Here is a 12714-nt window from a genome sequence, read left to right on the forward strand (position 1 = left end):
TGGGCCTTCAAAGATGAGGCAGCTGGATGGGAGGAACGGTCTAGCTCAGACTCTGAGGGCTCTGTTCTAGGCAGAAGCTTCAGAGTTTGCACTTTCTTCCTAGTATTTGGCCTTGTACACCCTTTGAGGTTCCTTTTTATTTCTGAAATTTCAGGTCTTGTCTTTTCAAGCTCAGTTTTATAATTTTTTGATAACCCTTTCCCACAGTTTGTGCTTATCATAGAGAGGGAAGTCCCTTTGTCTTCTCAATCTGCTGTATTCCTCGAAGCCTTCTGTGCACTGCTTTTGTAATTTAAATAAAAGATAAGAAAAGTCTTTTTTCAATCTGTCCACATACTTCATATCCCTCTGATAATTTAAACATTCTTTTCAATGTGTTAAGACAAAGGGTTTTTATAACTACGTTATCATGTTGTTAAGACAGGTCTAAAAAGAATACAATTCATGGGCTTTGTTATGGTAGAAGCTGAAAGGAAGCTGTGTGTGTGTGTGGGGGGGGGGGGGTGTAGAATCGAACAGGGTCCAAACCTTAGCCAGACCTTGGCTCTGTGGCCATGAGCTTTGGTGTGGAAGTGTCTTCAGAGCAGGCATTTGCTCTCTTGATTTCCACTTAATAACCCTCTTCGTAGCAGAAAGGAAGCCTGCAATAAGTATTTCTTGAATGGGTGAATAAGCAAATAACTTTAATTTTCTGAACCTTTATATCCTTAGAAATAAGAGTAATGTTGCCAGTTGTTAGGTTGTTGTGCAGCTTTGAGATGGCGCGTGAAAAGCACCGGCCTGTGGGAAGCGCTAAATGTACGGTGTGTGCTCCCAGCCACAGGGGCGGGGATGCCGTGGGTTGATCGAGGGGGATCAGAGCGGATCCCGAGGGACTTCGTGAGTGGCCTTCTCTGTGACTCCTTCCATGCTGTGCGAATTCCCAGCCATTCGGATAGCTTTGTCCACCTGCGCCCGTCTTCTAATTTATGTCCGTCTTTTGACTAAGAAGGCTCTCCAGTGGGATGCAGTTCCATGGTCCTGGGCACAAAGCTCTTGCCTCCCTGGCCTTCAGGTAGTGCCCTCTCCTGTCCTCCTTCCCTCACAATTAGTGCTTGTTTTTCTTGCCACCTGTTCACTGTCTAGGGCAGCACCTAGCTTGCTGACTGCTATCTCCTCAGCCTTTCCTTAGCACCCTTTCAGTGCTGTGTAAAGGTCAATTTGGAATCAAATCTCGCCCGCCCTCCCTTCTTCCCTTTTCCTGTAACTGCACTGTCCCTGTACCTTGAGGCCATTGATGAAATAATTTTTATCCCGTGGTGGCTTCCAAATGGCTGGGTGGCTCTCTTGTTTGCCTGGATATACAAACACACACACACTTTCACATCAGTCTATGATTTAGACATATTTGATAAAGAGAGGTTATTTGGTTTAAACTTTTTAATCCATGTGATTTTCAATTTGTCAACACTCCAGCTATTCTCTCATTGATTATTTACCCTGTGTTTACACCTGTGCAAGGTGTGGCGGGGCCAATCCAAACAGTAAAAATGTTCATCTTTCCCGTTGAGAAGAGTAGGTTCTTTTTGGCTGGAAGAGTTGGCACATCACAGGTGGCGTAATAGGCTAGTATCAAATGTGTATATTCAAGGGGGGCACGGCGTGACCAGGCTGTGGGCACCCCTTGAATGCAGAGACGAGGGAGCTCATGGCTGGGGTCAGCTCTAGAGCTTCAGAGGGTGGGAGCTGCTTCACCCAGACCTTGAAGGGGACGGGAGGTTTGAGCGGCAGGGGTGGGGCATTATCGATGGAGCAGAGCAGCCTCAGGCGTCCTTCTGCCAGCACGGTGCGGGGGGCTCCTCCTGCGTCGGAGTAATCCCCCTGCAAAGCCGGTGGAAGGTGGGTTAGAGAGTCCAGTGAAGAAGACCCCGCACAGGGCACAGTGGGTGAAATCCAGCGCACATTCAGGAGAAAAACCATTCATTGCGGGTAAAGAGAAACTTCCGTACTTGAGTCGAGTATATCTAACAAAACAAAAGCAAAAGGTACTTGTATTTGTGAAACATTAAAAGAATTTCTACTTAGAAGTATCAATTTATATAAACTCTTAAATACACATATGCCCACTTATGGGTCAGACTGTCTTCTAGTAGTTTATTCTAAAGTAATCAAAATTTATACTACGTTTACGCTCATTGTAGGATTCTGTATTAATAGAAACCACTGGAAGTGTTCAGTAATTAGAGGTTGGTTAAACAAAGTGCGGCATAATTATGCAATGGAATGCTGTGCAAAGACAAACATTGCTTCTTGTCGTTTTTCAGTTTTAGATTCTATTAGCCTTTCCTGTGCACCCGACGATAGGTCAGTGACTTTCTCCGAGTCCCATGTATTCTTCGTTATTCTGTTTGGTTTAGCACCAGGCATGTGTTTTTTTGATGAAAGGACTAGTCTTGGAAGACATCAAGATGGCCCCGTAGGGTTTGCAGCGGGACTGAGACTCGCCCCTGCCGACAAGGAACTGCCGGCTGAGCCGGGCGGTGAGTGTGCGTGGGGGGCGGCGACTGCTGTAGTGAGGGATGGGGAGCGGGACCCCGGGAGCCTAAGGAGAGAGCTTGCTCCTTAGGCTGTGAGGTCAGGTTGTGAGGAAGGCTTCCTGCAGCCTTCTCTGCCTGTTCTGTGACTTGATCGCGAGCTAGAATTTGACAGGTGAGCAGAAGGAAAGGGTGTAAGAGGAGACAGATGGGGAAGCACCCAGGTGTTTGAGAACAGTGAGTGGGACTGTTTGGCAAAATTGTTCTTTCATATAACTATGGATTAATAAGATTTTATTGACTAACTGGGGACCTTAACCTCCACCATTTCTACTAAAAGGAAATCTTCTTCTTCTTCTCCTCCCTCCCTCCCTCCCTGCCTTCCGTCCTTCCTTCCTTCCTTCCTACAATGCATTTTCAAGTGAAAAATCTGTTCAGAAATCAGGGCTTTAAACAAACCTTTGAGCCCGCAAGCACAGTTTAAACCTGCCAATACACAAGAACAGGCCAATTTTCTGCATCCCCCTTGCTGTTAGGTTTCATTGGCTAATTTTTGAAGGTGATGCCTCCCAATCGCTGATATTGGAGATTTGGTCACAGAATGAGCGTTTCTCCCTGGATCATGCCTTCGGGGCCCATGGTTCCTTATCAGCAACATGTCATTTTATTTAGGGCTGATTATGTGTTTAACAAGGCACTCAGTTGGAAATACATCTCATAATTCCAACTGTCGATCACTACCCCTGATGGGCGCCGTTCCTTTCTTCCTATGGAACACAGACAGGAACAGGACTGACACAGGGCAGGTGCAGTGGCCATCGACCAGGGCTGTTGGGCTGGGGGACAGGCGGGAATCCTGAGTTTACCTAAACAGGTGACTGTGACCACTGCTGGCCACAGGCTCGTTGGCCTATAAGAACAGGAAACACTGAGGCACGCGAACGTGCCGATGGGCTACAGGGTCCTTTGGGAAAGGCAGCATTTGGAGCATGGCTTGTTCGTGGGAGGGACACATGAGGTACTTGGCTCTCTTCTGGCAGGAGGGGTCTGGGAGGCACGGAGAAGACGTAGAGATGAAGCGGGTGTCCCTCTTCTCCAGCCAGCACCTGAAACTACCAGGAGGGGCCAGGGTGCAGCTGCCTTTTGTGCTCGGTCCTCCCAGCCTGCAGTCTGTGTCCTGGAGCCTGTGTCTTTGACCACGTTGCCTAGGATGGGTCAGCCCTAGGGAGTGTGGCAGTGGCTTTTTGGAACCTGACCAGGGGAGAGGGGCCCTACCATGGCAGTGCGGGCTAAACGCAGCGGTATTTCCTGCTCTCTCCCTGCGGCCATGCTGAGCCGCAAACAGGCATTTCCTTGTGGTCCCGCGAAGCTGGTATTACATGGCCGTTGGGCACAGAGAGCCATGGTCGCCGCTGGCTGTGCGAGCCGGGCTGCCAGGGAGCCAGCCGGGCCGGAGTCAGGGGACATTCTGGCTCACAGGCGTCGTGACCTCTCCCGAAGCCCCAGAGCGAGGTGGTTTCTGTGCTGGGCTCCCATGCAAGTGGGAAAAGCAGTGGCTCCTGGTCCACACTGCCCACGCAGGGGAGCCCGGGCTCCGGCACCGGCGTGCCTGAGAGTCCTTTATGCGGAGCAGCCAGCCAAAGAGGAAACTGTTGTTTACATTTCACTTTAAATAAGGACAAATCCCCCAGGTTTCAGGTGCCTCTTTGCAAAATCTCCTGTCCATAGGCACTGCGAAGCTCCTTGCACAGACCTTCATCCCCGCCTTATCTTTTCCGCTTGTTCTCATTCCAGAACCACACTGAGGGCATCTGGCGGTGAGAGAATCCCCTCTCCAACTGCCCTCAGTCCCACCGAAAGCAGTCGCTCAGGGCACTGACTCTTATTTTTTAACACGGAGATCACTGTAATTGTAGGGTAATAATTTTTTATCTTCCTTTTCACTCTTAATGTTATCAGCATTAAAGTAATTCTAGAAGTCATAATTTTAAAAATGGTTCATTTTACATTATAAATTTAGTGTGTACTTATTAAATAAAAATTAGGGGGAAAAGAGCAAAATCTGACAAAGAGCCGTGCCGCACACACGACAGACACCTGCCTCTGCGCTGTTTGCCGTGGGGCCCCTCTTGAGCACAGAGCGTTGAAAGGATAGCAGTGATTACATTTTAGGTGCATGTTGTCTCCTTTTTAGGTTAATCTAGAAAATAAATGTTTGTTGCCATCCTCCTCTTGTTCCTACTTGGTCTTCACTGACGTACTTTTAAATGGTTCTGCAGTATTTGATTGACTAAATGCTGGGCATTAAGTTGACAGTCTGTCACTTTTCTAAGTATAACGACAATGAATCTCTCCCTTATTTTATTAGGATGGATTCCAGTACACAGTATCGGTATTTTAATAACAACGATGATTTTCATGTGTTTGAGCCCCCGATTCTGAGGCGTCAGCTCTTCCTTCAGGAGATGGAGTAGCCGTGTGTCATCGGAGACCTTTGGGTTGCAGCCAGCGCGGGGGCATTCGGGCCTCCTTAAACCTGCGGGGAGGGTGGCGCCGAAGCGCCCGGGCCCTCGAGACGGCGCCTGCCAGGCCTTGCCCCGGCGCGCAGAGGACACAGCTGCCCACGGCCGAGGGTGGCGCCCAGCTCACCGCTGCACTGCCAACCAAGGGCGGCGCTGGGCGCTGCCTGTTGGGCCTGCACACCCTGTGCCACAGAAGCCGAGCAGTCCCAGCTCCCCGCCTTGAGGGCAATGAAGCCAGGACGCATTTTCAGAATACTTTAAATCCTCTTAGGAGCACAGTGGTGCCTAAATAACAAAACAAAAGCATGAACACTGCGGGCACACCCACCTGGCTGAACCCATGTGGGTGCCCAGCCTTCCACACGCTCACCCACTTTGCTCATTTATAATCACTGCCCCCTGCCCCACGCTTCTTAGTCCCTGCCCCTTTTCTGTCCAAATCAACCTGTTGGTCTCTAAGAGCCAGTGACCTCTTTCTGTCCCTGAGAAAGGCCAGGAGCTCGGGAGAGCTGCTGCTCCCAAACGGCAGCTCAGGAGGGAAGAAGTGACCTGAGGGGGACTGAGCTCTACTGTCAGTGACACTCGGCAACGCCGACCCCAGATTCTCCCATCAGCCCAGATTCCTTAAACAACCTCTCCTGCACGTTTCTCTGGACTTTAACATGGAAGCTGTTTATAACTGAAAGTCATACTGTGCCCATTCATTATCTTGCTTTTCCCTTATCTTGTCACAGTTAATCTTTTGTTGTTTGCCACTCAAGGCTGTAGACCAGTGATGCTGAAAATGCAGTCCCTGGGCGAGCAGCCTCATTGTCGCTTGGGAACTTGTTAAAAATGCCAACCGTGGGTCCTCCCCACATCCAGGGAGTCAGGAGCTCCGAGAGGGTAGTACCCATTCATCTGTGGTTTAATAAGCCCTCGAGCCGATCCTGATGAGCCAAGTGTGAGAACCTCTGCTGTGGGCTATTGTTTAAGCCCCTCCTCTGTGCCAGGCAGTCTTTAGACCCTGCTCCCCATCTTGTTAGGAACACAGGCCCTGCCAGACCTACTGAATCAGAATCTTCATTTTAAAAGTGTTAACCGAAGAACAAAAAGGCCAAAGTGAGAGGCAGAAAGTGTTTCACATCCAAAGAAATGGCTATTTGGGAAACACTGATTCAGACAGAAACCCAGATTGTGTTGGGGGCAGAGACGAGGGGTTTTATGAGAAAGGGAAGGGGAACACTGGCATGCACAGAAGGAAGAAGTTTTTATAGGTGCAATAAGTTGTCCTTCAGCTGGACATGACGGTGTTCATTCTAAAGAATGTCTGGTCATCATCTCTCCTTTCCTGTTTGCATTTGAAACCATTGTTTGCCAAGCTGTGTTGCTTTAGCCCTAATCAAAGTTATTTTACCCCATTTAAGCATTTCAAAGGTCTTATTTAGGAATAAGACATTCAAGGCGATTCCTCCAGGATGGCAACTCTGACTTGATTCTGAAGCGGCTCCATTGATGTTATGTTTCAAGAGGGCAGTGTGAGCCACCTCAGCCTCGTTAAAATGCAGACTCTGATTAGGTAGGTTTGGCATGAGGCCTGTGAGTGCACGTGTCTAGTGAGCACTTGTGGATGCGGTAGGTTTATGGACCACACTGTGCATAAGAAGGGCTCTACTGGGCACGTAAAAATATTTCTTAAAAACACATAATGAGCACTAAAAATAAATACAAGGTGTTTTACATAAGCATCTTATGTTACATACTAATAACAGCTCCCTTTTATAGGTGAGAAAACATGAGGCTGAACAAGATGAAGTGACTTGCTCAAGGCTGCATGTCCGGTTCCTGCAGAAGCCAAGCAGACAGGTAAGAGACCCTACCTGCGTTCCTTTACGTGGCTATGAGTGTGGACTGCGTCTCAAACACCCGCAGAAGCAGTGATAATGAAGCAAGCCAGAATCCAGCCTCTCATGCCGTTGTTTTCTCTAATATGTGTTTAGCATGGGTCTCTCTAGCTCTGTATTATACTGTATTAATGTTTATGTTGATCACGTTTAAATTATAGCAGTAGAGGATGTTATTATTGATGCCTACAGATAGCACGTCACACATCATGTATTATTCCTGCTGGAGACCAAGATGTTCTAGTTCTATTTTTTGAGCTTTGCTAATATTTTATCATAAAATTACCATTTTCTTTTTAAATATGTGATCTAAAACTATTAGCTGCCTTATGATATTTGATTTCATCTTGAATGTGACATTTTTCCAGAAGGTTCTATTTCCAGCCTCGCTCAGTGCTGCCAGCTCTTCCTGTTACATCCCCAAGAAGTAACAAATATACCTGATCCTGTTAATGTCTCTGGTATCTTTTGATCAGAATTAACTGTTGTATTTCTGTGTCCTAAAAAGTAAGTGTATCATTTTCTAAAGTGATGGCGGGGAACGGACGTGGTTTTAGCTGATTCTTGTTGTCTCACTTTGGAGTTAGCATCCTGTGCGTGTTTGAAGGCTCGTCTTCATTGTGAACCTGGCTCTGAGTGGTGCCCAGAGGGATGTACCCTGAACCTGTTGGGAGATGAACTTGAGGCACAGGCACGGTCTTGGGAAATGCGCATCGTTGCCCATTCTGTGCAGCTCTCTCAGAGGACACTTATTTTCTGAAAGGAATAGGTTTCATTCCGTACCTGTTACTGACGTGTCAGTCAGCTGCATGCAGAGTTTGAGGCTATTACCAAGGGAGGAGAAAGAAAAAGCCCCATTGCACTTTTAAATTACATTTCATGTTAAACGATCTCATTACTCCCGAGTAAGATGAAATACAATATAATTTCAGCATATGTCTTGGCAACCTCTTCCTTCTCCATAGGCTGTGTTGGTGTTTGGGGATGATGGATAAGCGGAGAGGAAAAGAGACCCAACTTGCTTCGTGTCATCAAAATCTCAGTCAATATTTAGTGATAAACATAAGTAGATTGCCTTGCCACCCCGAGGCAGGCTGGCACATTTATGCAGACAGATAGATGAGGGGTTTCACAGCACAGGCAATTTGAGGATCAAGCGGAAGGGATGCGTGCAAGGATTCTGTCTGGCACACTCAGCATCAATAACCCGCCGTTGCCTGGGAGAGAGGCAGGTGCGTTCCTTCCCTGGAGCTTGCTGCCCAGGGACGGCACATCCGTCCTCTGACGAGCATCACACTGAGTCATACACCATGTGGCTGCAGAGATTCCTGTGGTCTGTACTTTACAAATAGGGTCCATGGGACTTATGGACACATATCTGGCGGTGGTTCTGTAAATGGGAATGTGCATTTCCTGAGAGATGATAATGAGCTCTCGCCTAGCATTTTTCTACCTAATTAACCACTAGGTTCAACTTGTAGTGTGCTGAGCAAGGCAGAAACTTATTTGCCTTTGTACTTTAATTTGGGCACTTCTAGTTATTCACACCAATTCTAACCAGATAAGCAAGCCATACTCTTAGGACCTATTTAAAAGAAGCTGGAGAACTGTCTTGTTGATTTAATCTGGCCTCCATCCCTGGGGATACATTCTTTAACTTCAACTGGATTATGAGTCGCTAGGGTAGGGATCACATCCTAAGTCTTGTTGGTTTGTTTTGCATGTCGCCATCTCTCTCTCTCTCTCTCTCACACACACACACGCACACACGCACACACGCACACATGCACACACGCACACATGCACACACGCGCACACACACAGTAGATTGCACATAAGTGCTCAAAAGCAATTATTTAAATCTTCTTAGAGAGGTTTGGCTATGTCAGTATTTATTTAACAACTCTCAATGGCTTCTCATGTTCTACTCACTTTGGGCTTTGTTTGTTGTTCTTTTCCTACTTCCTTCAAAGGTAAGGTTAGATTGTTGAGAGTTTTCTTATTTCTTGAGGTAGGTCTACAATGCTCTGAATGTCTCTGTAGGACTGCTGTTGTGTGTCGCACAGATTTTTGGGTTGGTTTTCATTTTCATTTGTCATTTTTATTTCTTCTGTGATCACACAGTTAACTCATTCATTGTTTAGTAACATGTTATTTAGCCTCCATGTGTTTGTGTGTTTCAGGGGGGTTTTGTTTTGTTTTTTGCTTTTTTGTAACTCTAGTTTCATATATACCAAGCAAGTCTTGAGGGCAGATACTTGGCCAAAGTCACAAGAAGTCCTTTATTTGGGTCCTGCCAACTGCTCATGTGCCCCAACCCTCAAATGAGTGTCGCTGGGGAATCATGTTCTAAACATCACAAGTGAGTGTTTCTTTATTTAAAAAAATCTCATTTGTGTTGTGATGGTTAACTTGAAGTGCCATCTTGAGTGGGCCACAGGGCATTCAGATATTTGCTCAGATGTTATTCTGGGTGTTTCTGGAGGAGCGTGACATCTGACTTGGTAGGCAGAGGACAGGCGCAGCTCCCTCATGAGTGCGGGCCTCATCCAGTCCCTTGAGGGCCTGCATGTAGAACAAAGGGCTCCCCCCGCCGCCCGCCCCCCAATCAGGGAGAAGTCCTCCTGCTGATGCCTTCAGGCTTGAGCGTGGCCTTTTTCTAGCCTCAGGATTCAGTCGGAAGCTTTGTCTCTGGCTGGCTCCTGAGCCTGCCCACCTCCAGGCAGGAGCTCTGCCATCTCCCTCATTGGTCTTTAGCCTGCCCGCTCGCCCTGCAGACCTTGGGATGTGTCAGTATCCGTAATGGAGCCTTTTCCTTATGACCCGTCAGTCAGTCAGTCAGTCAGTCTCTCTGTCTCTCTAGAACACAAGCACGTGCTTCACCTTTGTCTCGAAGTCCCTCAAGGTTTCTTGTTCCCTCATGTTCTTCCTTTCTCATTTTTCAGTGCAGCTCTAGATGTGTTTCTTATTTTTATATCTCCTTGGTCATTCTAATGAGTTTCTAGGAGAGAGGTGAAATAAATACCCAAGCTCCAATCTATCTCCATTTGGAGACCAGAAGTTTTCCAAGAAATCGCCCTTTTTCTTTCTCCCATCCCAGTTTCCTCCTCCTTTTCCCTGCCTCTACAGCTCCCTGAGCCTCTCATCTTTTCCTCCTAAATCACGAAACGTTTTCTCTGCCTTCTCTCTTCACAATCTGTACTCCGGGCTTCTGGAAAAAAAAAAACTCTCCATTTTTGTGCTTTTTGGTAGTTAAATGCCAGCCATGTGTCTCCTCAAAACCTGTCATTTTCCTTTTTATTCCACTCACTGACCCTGTAAATGACATTTGATGCACAAGAGCTGGAACAGTCATTAGCTTAAAATGTTTTTTCTAGGTAAAAGTCTCTCACAGCTCTGAATCATGTCTAAAAAAAAATTTTTTTTAAAAGGCACCCTGCAGGAAACCTCTCAACATCCATGCCTGGCCCTGCTGGTGTTTGATTGCACAGGAAAACGGAGTGGGGGAGGGGCGTTAGGCAATGTGATTATGCACAGGTCGGTGAGTGACCCAAACTACTGAAAGGCTCCTAGGAGTGACTTTTTTTCCTGGTTTTTATAAAGATAATTTTCCTTCTGAAATTAAAAAAGTCTAGCTTCCATATCTTCCCTGTTTATTCAGTTTAAGCGGAATCCTTGGAGGAATCCAACACAAGGGGGTGTCTATTTGAAGCCACGTGTGTGCTACCTTTCGGTGGGGCGCCTCTCGGAGTTGCGGCTGACTGGATGCAGTGGGGAGTGTCCCCCTGCCTGGGACCAGTTATGCTAAGTAAACGCCAGTGGGCACCATGAGGAGGGGTAACAGCCATGTGACCAGTAACTCCATTCCGTGTTAGGGCCCGTCTGAGCTACTTCAACTTGCCCGTTCTGTCAGGACATAAACAGTACCTGCAGGTTCAAGTTTGCCGAATAGACTCTCATGTGGACCAGGGACAGCCAGTCCCCTCCGTCCACATTTTACAGTTAGTAGACTCTACTAACAAGCCCCGTTCCATTTCCAAATTAGAGCCCTAGAAGTCTGTTTTCTGCCCCTTTAGAGACTCAGGGGGCCTCAGAGATTTTGAGGTCCTGGGGTATTATTTGGAGAGGGCTTATAGGACAAGCACATGTCGTCAAGTTGCATGGTGCCCTACACAGGAGTGACCCCAGGTGTGCGTAACGACAGGCTTCATGGAGGAGAACTAAACAGCGCGGGAGTGCAGAGCACGCAGCATCCCTCCGCCGCGGGCAGCCGCCGCGCCCCTGTGCCCTGCGTCGCGTGCCTCGCCACAGGCTCCACTAAGGCGGGGCAGCGAACCCGGTGTTCTGCGGTCCCAGGGCAGGGTTCTGGCCTTGCTGCAAGAAAGTGACCTTGTTACTAAGGTGCTCACTGAGGGAGTTAGAGTACTAATATTGCTGATGGAATTGGCTGTCACTGGTGAACTAATGTGACCCGCTGAACCAGCTCACTCCCTATCCATTAGAAAGGGCCATCTCCCCCCATGGTGGCCGAGACCGCAGGCTTGTCTCCAGTGAGACGTGCGGCGGCCTGCAGGTGGGTGCGGGTTCCCATGCTGTCTTTGTCCCACGGAGGCACTTTCTCTAGCCCACTCTTGGTGTCTAGTCCTTGGGTAAAAGTATTTGCTGGATTCTCGCTGGTATCTGGCAGGGTTGACCCCACTTCAGAGGTAAGTCCTCAGGCCCCGTCTCTCCTTAAAGGCACCTGTGTTTCTTGGGATGGAACGCAACGTATTCTTGTGCTGTCTATGGACATTGGGTGTCCATAAAAATCTGAGCTTCTACAAACTAATCTTTGCATGACTGTCTAGGGAGCAGAGAACCTTGTACTGTGCAGTCCTGAGGAGAATGGCATCCTTGACATCTCTGTTGTGGACCTGATTATGTCATGAAACTGTGGGTCTCCAGTGGGAGCTGACATGAAGGCCAAGTCTTAGGCTACCTTAGACAGAAAAACAGTACTTGTAACCAGTGTGATTATTTTTTCTGATTATAAAAGTAGTATCATTTTTAAGAATGTGAAAATGCTGGGAGAAATAAAAAATATTTTAAAAATAGAACAGCAAAGTCTAGTCTAGTAGGCTTAATGGTTGCATTTCTTTATAGTCACACACGATATACCCATATACAAATAATCTTAACCTTCTTAAAAATCATACATACATATTCATATATCCAGACACTATCAGTGTCATTCTGAGGACTTTCTGACATGGTCAGAAATGCCTTATAAATATTCCTGATGGCTAAATTGTGTACTAAGTTTGCTTCCCTTGTCTTCATTTTTGATTACTTCCTTGGGGCCCATTCATAGAAGTAAAATTGCTGTTTCAAAGATGACACTTTTTTATTGCTTATGACAAATATTTACAGATCATGTTGGAGAGGGCTTTCGCAAATTACATTGCCACCAATAGTTTATGAGAATATATATCTGGCTGAATCCTCACAAATATTGAGTGTTCTTATTTTAAAAATCCTTGTCAGTGGTGAATTGTGAAGAATAGTATCTCCCTGATATTTTACTTTTCATTTCTTAATACTGACTCTACACTTCACCCCAGTTATTTATGTACCATTTACATTTTTTATGAAGTGTTTGACAATGTGTTTTCCTTTTCCTGCTTCCACAGAGTTTTCGGTTTTCCCAAATGCGGCTGTGCAATTTTGCATTCCCAACAGCAATGTATGGAAGCTTTGATTGTTTTCCATCCTTGCTAGTTCTTGTTTTTTTGTGTTTGTTTGTTTAAAAATTATTTT

Source organism: Pteronotus mesoamericanus, unplaced genomic scaffold, assembly GCF_021234165.1.
Source record: "Pteronotus mesoamericanus isolate MK-2021 breed Mesoamerican mustached bat unplaced genomic scaffold, CSHL_Meso_final contig_1205, whole genome shotgun sequence".
NCBI lineage: Eukaryota > Metazoa > Chordata > Mammalia > Chiroptera > Mormoopidae > Pteronotus > Pteronotus mesoamericanus.